This window comes from Mustela nivalis, assembly GCF_964662115.1.
Source record: "Mustela nivalis genome assembly, chromosome: 4".
Taxonomy (NCBI): domain Eukaryota; kingdom Metazoa; phylum Chordata; class Mammalia; order Carnivora; family Mustelidae; genus Mustela; species Mustela nivalis.
The window spans coordinates 25,780,880-25,791,516 of NC_139023.1; the positions used below are offsets into that span (position 1 = coordinate 25,780,880).

The 10,637-nt window shown below is 44.5% G+C and overlaps 1 protein-coding gene across 1 annotated transcript in view; it reads left to right on the forward strand.

Moving 5' to 3' along the window:
- The window catches only part of SCFD2 (sec1 family domain containing 2), a 439,667-nt gene that overhangs the window by 327,483 nt on the left and 101,547 nt on the right, over nt 1–10,637 (forward strand). The gene's annotated exons all lie outside the window — the stretch shown is intronic.

Consider the following 10,637-nt stretch of genomic DNA (forward strand, 5'->3'; position numbering starts at 1 on the left):
TCACTGAGAGGGGTCAGATGCCTGATTTGGGCAGGCAAGCCAGGGACTTTCCCATCAGCAGAGGCAAACTGTGGGGGGTCACGCTTGTTCCCTCCCCTTGGGGCTTCATGGAAAAGTACAGAATTTGAAGATTTCTTCAACTTCTCTTGCTTTGGCCTCTATGGATTTGGGGAGTAGCATCATAATGAAAGTTAAGAGTAGAAATCCCCATCTCCCAAGAGCAGGGAGCTTTGGTGTAGGGGGGAGATACTTAAACCCTGAAAATACCCCCAACAGTGAGCGGTGTCCCAGATGTCAGGAAGAGGAGTCACCCTGAAAAGTTTCCAGGATGCCCCCAAAAGTTTAAGCAAGTGTGGAACCTTCTCACCACCATGCCTGCACTTTGGCCTTCCTGTCCCCAACCACACTTAGCATATGCCCAATGCCCTCAAATGCCAGCTCTACCCCTTACTAGTTAATTGTGTGACCTTGCACAAGTTACATGCCCTCTCTGTGCCTTAATCCCTCCATCTGTCAAAAGGAAGCCTAAAAGTACCCATCTTGTAGAGCTGTTGTAGGGATTAAATGAATTAACACCTGGCATTTAATAAGAACTATGATAAGTGTTAGTAATGGGACTTATTTGGATGACAAGGACAGTGGGGGTCTGGCTAGCCACCAGGTCACCTGTAGGTAAGACATAACGAGGTTTAACCTCATGCTTCTCTGTGAGCAGACCTTGGTAATTGAAGTTAGCTGACCTGGCCTCTGTGCACGGCTTGTTTACCTCTCTTTCTGCACTCTCCAATCTTCTTGTTCTCGGGGAGCTGGGATACCCACTGGCTCGGACAGCTCTAGACCAGAGCGAGTGTGAATCAGACCCCAGAGGTCTCCATCACTGACCACGTATCGTGTGTATGTTGTTATTCTGTTTCCTTTTGTGGCTAAGGAATGGACACCTAAGTACTGCTTCTTTTTATAGAAGGCTCTGACTAGCATATTTGCTGATTAGAAGGGAGGCCTTACAGAACATTCATTTGGAAGAGCATAGTAATACTTAAGAACCAGGACTATTTCAGGCATTTACTGAAAACTGTGTATTTCCTAAAATAAGGAGGCCACGCTTCTGTTTACTTCCTCCTAATGAGAATTCCTCCCGAGTTTGAAAGCTGTTATTGTGCTCCCTCTCTCTCTCTCTCTCCCTGCATTTCAGCCCTCCCTGTCCGAAAGGCAGTTAACTAGTGCTGTCATTAAAGTAAGCATTTAGCTTGGAAAAGAATTCTTTTCCACTCTCCTGTTAGAATTGTGGGAAGCCACCTTCGTTGACCAAATGTATGTCAAAACCTTTAATGTATTTCAAATCCCATTGCAGATGCCTCTGTCTTCTGGGAGGTATTTATTGTCCCCATCCTACTCTGTTAAGTCTTTCATCCTCTACACTGTTCCTATACTGGCTCATACCTTGATTGAGTGCTTACTGCCTTAACATGTGATGCCTATTAGATAGCACTGATTATATGCCTAGGCACAGTGCTAGATTCTAAAGATCTAGCCAAGATGGGATTCTAGAACGGTGCTATCTAATAGATCTCTTGGTGGTGATGGGAATGTTCTATGTCTGCACTCTCTGCTAAGGTAGCCACTTGACCCACGTGGCTATTGTACCTTGATGTGTGACTAGTGCAACTGAGGAACTAAATGCATAAATAGTTACGTGTGACCAGTAACTACTCTGTTGGAGGCATGGCTCTAGATCATGAGCCTCATAAGAACAGAGATCTCTCTCTTCTGCTTGTCACTGTGCTCCCAGCACCAAGAACAATGCCTGGCATATGGTATGAAGGAGGGAGAGATGCGAGGGAGAGAGACAAGGTCTCTGACCTTGTAGAGCTCAAGGTACAGTAGGGACCTATTTGTTTAGAGATCTTCAAGTCCAGAAGGCAGGAATTACCTTTTCTTTGCCTTCACTCTTAGACCCACTGTCTAGAACCATATGAAGGGCCATAGGAAGTGCTCAAGAAATGTAAGGTCAATTGAATCAGATGCTGAAAAATTGCACACCTGGCAATGGTGGTACTACCAATCATTGGAGTGGGTATTGCTAGTGACAGGAGGAAAAGTTACATTGTCTGTCTAATAGGCAGTGTTGGTGCTGTCTGGTTTTGTATCCCCTCCAGACCTTCAAAGCCAGCAGGCAATCTGACTTTTCTGACAAGTCCTCCCCTTTGGTTCCCTGCTTGACTTGGCCATCCAGCTACATACCAATTAGACCATTACGGAGAGAAAGGGGGAGTCACTACTCGTTTTACTGCCCTCGAGCTTCGCTATCTTCCCCTTAACCATGGGTTTCTCACTAATGGCCCCCTTTGGTGCCTGGCCCTGCTCTGATGTGCTTCCTTTGCCTTACCATACCATGCTGGCCTTCCTCTGCCTCTCCTTCCTTCCCTTCTTGGTAGCCAGACTGGCTGGCAGGTTTGACAGTAGTCTCATGAGCTGCAACACCACTTAATAGCAGGTAGCAGAAAGAACGCTAACTTCGGAGTTAGACCCCCTAGATTTAAGTATTAGCTTTACAGCCTACTACTTACATGAACTTGGGCCAGTTACAAAACTCTTAGACCGTCAGTTTCCTCATCTATAAAATGGCTTAATAATGCATTTCTCATAAATTGTCAAGTATCCGGCACACTGCTTGGTGCTCAGCAACTGTTAGCTCTCTTCCCTCTGAGAATAGACCTACATACACCTGTTCCTCAACATAAAAATACATGGGAATTTAAAGCCAGTGCGGATGTTCACATTTTAATTACATTTCACCCTTTTATTTTATCCTACATACCTTTTCCACTATTAAAAAAAGATTAAATTACCAAAAGAACAATCTAACTAGTTTACCCTTCATCTGGAAAACTGGTTTAATTATTATAAGAAAGGTAAACCTGATCTAAGTGCAGGATGGTAGAAACCCCATTTACAAGTAAATAAAAGTCAAATTTTCATCGTCTTTCTCCATTGCAAATCAAGCAAACCCTGTAATTAAGCCAAATAAACAGAGAAAGAGGATAAAACAATGGAAAAGCACTCAGTAAAAGGCAGGAAAGTAGGTAATTAGGGTTAATTTCCATTCTGCTGTGTACTGTCTTGATTGTCTTGGTAGAAGGGTCAACAATTTACTCACATAAATGATCGCTGTGGAGCTGCCCTTCGAGAGAGATACCTATGGTTCTCCACAGCTACCATGTGCTCCCTTCCCCCAAAAAGAGCAGGAACACCAAACAGCCCTTCAGCAAGCTCAGTCCTGAAGGAGGAAACCACACCATACCACACCATTGCAGTTAGCTCTGATTACTGTATTCCAAGATTATACTGGAGGAGTATCAAAAAATGCTAGTTGGTGGTGGTGGTGTTGGGTTTTGTTTTTGTTTTTTGTTTTTTCTTTTTTACAGTGAAGGCAGCCAATGTCATAACATTTAGTGAAACACCTGAGAATTAATGACTGCTGTGCTGGAAGAACTCTAGAGCCTTCCAGATCAATGCTGGATAGGCTCAATTCAAGTCTCAGTACTGCCATCAGTTAGCTGTGTGACCTAGAATAGGTTCTTGAAGCTTCGGTTTCTTTATCTGTCAACCGAGGAGGCAGGGAGTGTAGCTGTTCTACTATATAATGTCTCATGGGACACATATTTGTGATATTATACCATAGCTATGCAGTAGGTACAAATATGGTATAGATCACCTGAGGAGGCTTTTTAAAAAATATGTATAACTGACACAGGGTAGGTTATTAGACCACTTCAGCTTTTGGAATGAAATGCAGTTTAGGGGTTCCAGCCCACTTACAGACATAGGAAATAAGGAGATGAAGAATCTTCATCTTGGGATGGGGGATTCTTTTCATTTTTCCTTTGTTCCTTTTAGAATTTTAATGACATTACAAAGTTTATTTATATAATAAATATGTATGAAACTCCCTCTGTGGTCTAAGTAAGATGCTGAGCAGTGTAGAATTTAAGAAGATAAGACCATAGCCCTGTCCACCGGGGCACCAAGGCAAGAACAAGAGATGGACAAAGTGCCCTGGTGCCCAGGACCACCTACCTCTTTCCTTGAAGTCAGCAATGGGTCTCCTCCTTGGAGGAGGTCCTTGATGATTGAGTGCAGTTGTCCAGGTGCACAGGGCATAAGGTTGTTGGAGGACAAGGCACGTTTGAGGCACTACATGTTGCTAAGCAGCATCGTGGTCCGCACGCATGTGCATATGTATGTGTTCATGCACACATGTGCATGCATGTGTGCAAGAGAGAGAGAAAGGGATGGGAGGTGTGCCTGTCACAAAAGGCCTTATACATCAAAGCAAGGGCCTTATTCTGGAAGAGTTATAGAGTTGCTGAATGCTTACATAAGAGGACCAGCCTGATTGGATTCTTGGAGCCTCATTAAAAGTAGAACTTTTCTTTTTAGAATTTATGCACTTTGGCTTTTTGTGCCCACAGCCATACAACTTAAAGAGAAGTACTGCTTCTTTGGAGATAGGGCCTTGAATTCTTCTCTGTCACCCTGTGTGTGATTTTAGTAAATCTTAGAGATAATTGCCCCAATGCAGAAGCATCACTCTTATATAAGACAATGAATGAAACTAAGATTCAATGTGCATATTTGATCTACACATGAGCAGGGATATATCATTCAAGAAAGCAATGTTGAGTGGTTACTATGTGCATATACTGTGTTAGTAAAATAGCCCTACAATAACTAGGTGCCCTTCCCTAAGGGGACCATTCCTTCCCTCTGCTGGCATGAATCCACCAATGCAACTCCAAGGATGCAAATGGCCAGGACCAGGTTGACCTGGAAGACAGGGCAGAATTCTGGGTATCATAATGCTTGGTACTGGTACCATACCCTGGGATCTCCAGGACTCAGACTTTGATTTCCAGTACCCCCTGCCCGCTGTGCACAGTATAACCTGGCCTCTAAGCTGGCCCACAGTAGAACAGAGCTCACTCAGATGCCTCAGGGGCCACACAGGTAGTGTGGGGAGTCAGGAACAGTGTCCCATTTGGAGGGGTTGCCACTGCTCAGCTGTAGCCGATGGCCGCCAAGCCACAATTGGGCCCTATGTTGCAAGATCTAATTTCTCAAAAGAAGCTGGAAATCCCTATTTGTGTATGAAATCTTTTGATTTTTTTTTAAATATTGGAGGCAAAATCTATCTGTGACCCCTGATAGAACTCAAGTATTTATCACCTGACTGCCTAATAGGCTGTCCAGGTACAGACCTCTTCTGGCCTTTCCCGTCCTGTGCTCTCCTCATGCTGGAATTACAGGGGGCACCCTGTGAAAGCAGGTGCATTCAGAGGTCCCACCCCCTGAACACCCAGCATTCCTAGGATTCCCAGAGGCTCTGCTGGATCCAAGCATTGTGCTGGAGGCTTGCTGTGGAGCAAAAGAGCAAAGATGTGAAAAGCACAGTCCCTAAGGAACTCCTGCTTATGGAGGACACACAGAGAAACAGACTGTGACATGCTGATCAAAGTCAGGTGTGTGGTGTCCTGGCAGTTCAGAGGCTGCTGTGTCCTCACCACCTGGAACAGCCCAGCAGGGACCAGAGAGGACAGTGAGGAGTTCGTCTCTGATACCTTTTCAGACTGCCCACAGTGACCTGACTGAGTCACACTGACCCATCAGCAGCAGATGGCCCTCAGATTATTTCAGAAAGGCACCGTTAACTCAGGAGTTCTAGAAGGAGACAGGAAGTATAAAGCTGAAGGTCAAAAGGATGAGACTATGTCATGGAGACTCTTCCCATTTTAGATGGCAGTAAAATAAATCAAGAGGCCTCACTTGTATTTCTGAAGCCTTCTGTAAATCAAGTTTTCTTTTGCTGTATGTGCAAGAGGCTTGGAGACAAAAGCTACCGGAACGTTACTTTGAGGCTCCCCTTTATCCCCCAAATGCCAAGTTCATCCTCACATGTCTACTGGAGGTTTTTGCTTAGGCTTCACGCAGTGAAAACCAGATGGGATGGACAAGGGGAATCCAGCCTAACACCTGGGGTGAGGGGGACAAATGAAAACATAGAAGCCAGCTGTCCTCAGCCAGATCAGTGCACAAAGTGAGACGTACTTTGCAGAGAGAAAAGGAGGCTTTTTCATTTTCCTGGCATCTGAGGAAGCCAGACTTTAAAAAATAGAATCCCTTTCGACGCTCTGTTGGTTTGCCTGCACTGCGAAATGTCAGTTCTCTTCTCAAGAGAAAGAATGGTACACGGTTTCCCACATAGCCCTGGCACTTGGGGCTTCCCCACAAGGAGTCAAAATCAGTGACTGGTGGTCTAGGTGGCACACCATGAATTAACAGTTGTATTTGCTTAGCCCAGTATCTATGGGAACAGTTGGTACAAACTCTGGTTAGGATCTTTCCAGTGGGTTCAGCTGTATTCAAAGTTTAATAAGACCTAGGGTCCATGGAAGGCTTCCTGGAAGAAACGACATCGAAACTGAACTCAATGGGTATGTAGAAGTTAGCCAGATATAGAGGAGAAAAAAAGAATGTTCTGGGTAGTAGAAATAGCATAACAAAGTCCCTTTGAGGGGCAAAGCTCAATGCTGGCCATGGCTTGAATGCAGGTCAGAGAGTAGTGGGAGGTACTGAGTGGGTAAGCAAGGGGCAGACCGTGAAGAGTTCACCCTGACGCCTCCCACCTCCCTTTGAATAGGAACGGAGCACAAGTGCTAGTGCATGGTGAGGAGGTAGTAGGGCAAATGACCTCTTCCACATTAAAGCATCATGTCCCCCTGCTTTCAGGATCCAGGACCCAGAAGAATGTTCTGGGACTATCAGACACATAGCTATATATGAAGTCAGCTGTGTTGAATATAGAATGTAAGTCTTAGTTCTGTTTGTTTTTAGAAATACTTCATCAAGGTAGAAACCAAAGTGAAGAAAAATAATGGCCCTATCTCATGAAGAAACCTCCCACAATTCCTTCAGATGGGTGTCACCTCCCCCTAGCCACCATTTTCTTAATGCTCTGCCTCTGGGCAGGAGGAACAGAATTATCCTGCAACTGGATGAGAATTGTTAAATAGAATACAAACTAGTGAATTCATAATCTATTAATTTTGAGACTCTGGTAATTCTTCCTAATCATGGACTGGATTTTCCTTTGTTCTTTGAAATAAGGGATTCAAAACAAACAGTATCAACAAAGGTTGAGGGAAGGGGAAATTGAGATGCTAATTACATGTAGTCCTTGTCAACTCAGCTGGTTTCCAGGGATTTTACTTGCCCATGTTCTTGTCAACTTAGAAAGGTCTTCTGATGTTCTTGAAAGTAATAATCATTCAATTCTTTAAAATCAATCTGTTGATTTTTATCCCTTTATTGTTAAATCAAGTTTCCATTCAAATTAAATTTCAGAGGAAAATTGTAGGAAGCATATGCATGATATGATTTACAGAAGAGGATAAAGTACTTTTTGCCCTAGATGAGGATCTGTCCTCCAGACATCTTTTGTTCCAGCTCTATGACTCAGGGACAGTTAGGATGGGTTACAATGCCCAGAATGTGTTTTGGCTAAACAGTATTATTAACTTTCCATCACTATCATCATGATCCTGATTATGTAGTATTCAAGGACATTTCAAATAGTATTTTAAAACAGGTTAAATAGTGAATAATCAATTATATACTCAAGTAGTATTTTTTTTTTTGATATTTTATTCATTTGAGAGAGAGAGACATTGAGAGAGAGCATGAATCAGGGAGAAAGGCAGAGGAAGAGGGAGAAGCAGACACCCTGCTGAGCAGGGAGCCCAATGTGGGGCTGGATCCCAGGACTTGGGGATCATGACCTGAGTCGAAGACAGACACTCAACAGACTGAGCCACCAAGGTGCCCCTCAAGTAATACTTTTAAAACATTCAGATTTTCAATTATTGTGGAATCAAAGATAAATGCACAGCACATTTGTGACTTCCTCACTCATGTCAATGATGACCAGGCATCTATGGTCATTTTGTGGGATCCAGCCAGAAGGAGATTCCTGACTATGGAGAAGGGTGGTTCCCATCACATCAACCATTATTTCCTTGACTGAGGATGGAGTGGTAGGGCCCAGGAAAGTTGAGCTAGCTCTTTAAAAATGGCTGTTCCCTTTGATGTTCATGAATATGGGAATATGCATTTGAGAATGAAGGAGAGAGATTTAATCTATGATCGTGGAGAGCCTCCAGCAGCTGAGTGTGACTTCAGACTAGAACTACAACTTTCTCATGATATAAAGTGCTCAGAGGGACACCCTGCCGATAAATTGATTCTTTCTTGAACTACAACTGGCCTTGCTGCCATTTTCCCATTGTTCGGTTAACATTTTGTAATGTTCTATCTTGGAAGTAGTAATCCTTTCTCTCTCCTGCAAGGGCAGAGGCCATGCCTGGCTGATTCCTCACGGCAGCCCCACAATGCCTGGCACCACAGGAGGCCCTGACTCGGTATCTGATGAATGACTGCTAAGACTTTACCTCTTCGGTGTTCAGTGCTTTCGGACGATGCCAGCCTTTGCTCATAACCATAGCTTTCTTTGTGCACGAGTCCCAGTTTCACTCCTGACTTAACAATGTGACCTGCTAGATAATCTCTCTGGATCCTAAACTGATTTATCCCTAAAATAAAGAAATTGGATTTCATCAACTCAGAAGTCCCTTGGGTTTATACCAATATTTTAGCGAGAGTTTAAAAGAGTTTACCAAGAGTTAAAAAGACCTAGAGTCTAATAAGGAAGAATTTATTTCTGATGATGTAAACATGTATTTATTGCTACTCTTTTTTAATATTTTATTTATTTTAGAGAGAGAGAGTTTGAGTTGGGGGAGTGAGAGAGAGAGAGAGAGAGAATCTCAAGCAGACTCCCCGCTGAGTGCAGAGCCCAACATGAGGCTCGATCCCACAACCCTGAGCTCATGACTTGAGCTGAAATCAAGAGTCAAACACTCAACTGACTGAGCTACCTGGGTGCCCCATTTATTGCTACTCTTGATTAATAGTCAAGCCAAGATAATTGCCTTGACTTTTAGGTACGTCTCACTTAAAAAGAGAATTTACTAGCATCCCAGATCTCAGAATCTGAGAGCTGCCAGGAATCCAGGCATAGAATATCCTCTAGGCAAAGGCATTCTTCTCCTGAAAGAGTTGGACTTTGGCTGCAGTTTCTTATCTGACTATCTACAGTGGTGACCCTGTTATACTATATAGGAATCTCTGAGTCTCTTTCTGCTTAAGGCCAATTTCCTAGGAAAGAGAAGGGGTAACTTTTCCCCAGGCCAAAACCCTGGCCTTAGCCTTTTCTGCACTTCTCCATTCCCAAGGCCAGGAGAAAAATGAGAAAGTGACGTCAAAGAGTGTTTCTCTGAAAGCTATGGGGCTCTTGCCTGCGTGGTCCACTCCAGACCTCCTCCTGGTTCTGCTCCAGCGTGGGTCCCACAGAAGCAGGAGGCTTGTCTCCACACCTGCTCCTGGGAAAGACCAGAGAACCCACCACGAAAGGCTTTTTGTCTTTTTATTTTTTACCATGGAAAGTTCCAATTGCCCTTACCACCAGGGCCCACCTGTGTTTTCCCAAAGGTCTTTTATTCCTTGATCCCACTCCAGGGGGCCCCTGTCTTGAGGGTTGGGTGGGAGGTGGGAACCCGGAGCTCTCTTCAAAAGCTCATCTGGAGCCAACAATAACAACCTGCTCTACACAAGCAAGGGCACAAGGGAAAAGTTCAGGAGTGTGCTCAGGGGGAATCCGTCCTGAATGTCTCTGATGCTACAGCACAGAGAGGTCCTTGGTTTGGGGGAAGAAGGTCACAGTCCCCTGAGCCAAACCTAGCCAGTCCTTGGCCTGAAGTTACGCATGACCCCAAAGCAAGATAAAGTCAAACATTTGCAATGTCCCCAGTGGCACTGCTATTCTGATGTTTTAGACACACAAATGCAACCCTGTGCTGGTGCGGGGTTTTGAAAAGAGATCTGACTGTGCTTCCAAAAAGTAGCTTTTCTAGTAGAAGCTCTGGAATGCAGCCTTATCTTCCCCTTCTCTTGGGCCAATCCTTTGTCCTGGCCGCTGACCTTTCTCCTTCCTCACACGAGGCAGTTGCTTGATTGGGAAGAGTAACAGATGCAGACAGGCCTAATTTGTTCTTGGCAAGAACCACGATCTGCATTTCTGTGGGGGTCAGGAGAATCATAAATAATTCATAGGGTTCTGGTTTTCTGAGCAGAGATGGGTCAAATTAGCCAGAATTCCATTTTGTTCTCCCCAAACCCCATCCACTCCTGCAGCCGTGGATCCTCTAAACCGGCATCTCCCCTTTTGTTCCTTGGAAGGGGAAGAGGGGAGAGCTCTCTCCAGACGAACATAAAACACATTGAGCTGGTATGTGAAGATGCTGTGATGCAGAAACTGGGACGTCTTGAAAGCCCAAACATAAAACAGCGTTTTTAAAAAGAGAAAATCGCTCCAATGTGTTTCCAGCATGGGCCGCACAGGAAATGGGAAGCAGGCCCCGGTACCCCTCAGGGGAGTCTTCTCTCATCGCTCTGTGGTCGTCCGCGCATCAGGGCCCCAAGACCTTTTTACTCCACCTCCAGGAGACAGTGGGTCCTAAGGAATG